Genomic DNA, 2,301 nt, shown 5'->3' on the forward strand with positions numbered 1-2,301 from the left:
TTTATTTTGAAAGGAAGAAAAACATTGTTTAAAAAAAGACTTTTCTACCATCTATTTCTGTTTATTTATGCCCAAAGAGGAAACATATTTTTAAAGTATAATAATATGAATGCTTCTACCTTTTAAAAAAGATTAAATAAGACTTGACGGCTCCTATGAGGTTTTGATGAGTGGGAAACCAGCCCAAATGGCTCTTTTAGTATTAAAGGTTGCAGACAACCGTCCTAAACACAATAGTAAAACTTGAGCTTTAGTGGAAAATACATTTCACCACAGCTCTATTACAGTCAAATTTTTTGTTATTTTCTTACATTTTGAATAGTTCAAGCGTCTATAGTGTGAGCTGTTTCTTCTTAAATGAAGTCCTGGTTAATTTTTCTTCATGCAGAAGATCAGGATCCAGGAAAATGCAAGTGCTAAAGTCATTCAATCTATGACTAAAACGTTCAGATTTTTCCAGCTGCTGGACAGAAAACTCCAAAATAAACAAAGGCCTCAGCAGAAATACAGCCAGTATGGTCAAACCAAGACCATCCCAGAAAGGAGAAACCTCCATTCGTTCTTAAATCACCTTTAAAAATGTATAAACGCCTCGTTTGGAAACCATTTTGTCATTTGTTGGTTTTAACCTTTTCTTCACTGTGTTCAGTTAAATCCCATTTACTCTTTCCACACTAATAATAACTCTTTTTCCTAAAAGTCCCACTCCATTTTTGTACAGATTCTCCAAATTCTCCAGTTTTTGTGATCATTTCCCAACAAAGATGCGACTTCTAAAACACTTTTCTGTGTTTGTTTTCATATTTATGGATATACTTTACTCTGAGAGGCTTAAGGAAATCATGGTATGGCCCCTTTAAATCCCTGCAGGATCAAATTTAATACGCCATTTTCAATTTTACTCAAACACTTTATGAAATTTAATTATTGTCACATTGCATCAACCTAGTAACTGTTCCATTTGATGTTTCAGTACAAGTTTTAATGGTTTTCTTACCATAACCATTTCAAATTGGACAAAGTTCTTCAAAAACCGTATGTGTTCATCTCTTGAATCAAGCAGGTGTGTAGCTTTATGAGTGAATTACTGCCCCCTGCTGGATTATCTATGCACTGCATGTATCTGATGGTATACATCAGGTCTTTCAGGGAAAAAAATCAAACTGCTGTTGAACAGAGCTGACAAAATCATGTATCAAGCATGACACATTTGGGGTTATAGGGTTAAGCTGCTATTTCGCCTGAGTTTGCATTTCTCAAGCAAATCTTAGTGGAATTTGCACTTTTGTTGTAAGAACTTTTATTTAATTTGTCTACGTTATTTTGAAGCTCCAGACATTTTTAACAACCAAGTTCAAAGGAAGGTAGAGGTGACCAAAAAAAAAAGGATGGATTATGCAATCAAAAGTCAGTTCCAGAAGAATATGAAAAACAACAGAGGGTAAGATATAAAGCACACAAGTGTTTTGGACCTGTGTGTATTTTATTGAGTGATGTAGAGGACGTATCGTCGGTGTCCGAGGTGGAGCAAGGAAACAGAAACTACAGTGGATCAGGTTTTCAGCTTGGCACATACAGCAATGTTAAGTTCAACTCACAGACACACACACACACATACATACAGTTCTCTAGAGTCAGATACGACACACATTTGCACAAAGGAGAACTTTAAACACAGCATTTTTGAAATGATAAACAACAGTCCCTACTTCTTTGCCTTCGTGCTCCAAACACGTCTCTAAAGCGGGAAAAATGATCCGATAGGATCTGGGAAACCACTTTGGGAGGTCGTCAAAGTAAGATAAGCACCTACAGTAATTACACACTCTTATCTTACACATGGAGGACACCTCCCACGTCTACAACAAAACCACTCAGTGTCTCCAAACACATAAAAAAATACCTTTGAAACACTCCACTGATGCACCTGTGCAGCAGCTCAGGAGCAGCCTGCCATTACTTACATTTGGTTCTAAGGCAATGTTGTAGTTCCATAGGACTAGAGCTGTTGATGCAGCCTGCTGTTCACACGCTGGCTGTGTCTCCATTTGAAACCCTTCATCTTTGTTTTAGCACCATGGGAGTCCCTCGCTTAATCACTCACAATCAAGACATTTGTGAAAAATATTCCCTTCTGATATCCACTAATATATATATATATATATATTCCTTGAAGAATAAACTAAACAGCAACATGATCAAGATGAACTCAAAAATCTTAGATGCAAGGCTCAACGTCACAGATCATTTGGAAAGTCTGTTTGTTTTCATGTGTTCTTGTCTCTCCGATCCACAAAGATT

This window comes from Oryzias melastigma, linkage group LG1, assembly GCF_002922805.2.
Source record: "Oryzias melastigma strain HK-1 linkage group LG1, ASM292280v2, whole genome shotgun sequence".
NCBI lineage: Eukaryota > Metazoa > Chordata > Actinopteri > Beloniformes > Adrianichthyidae > Oryzias > Oryzias melastigma.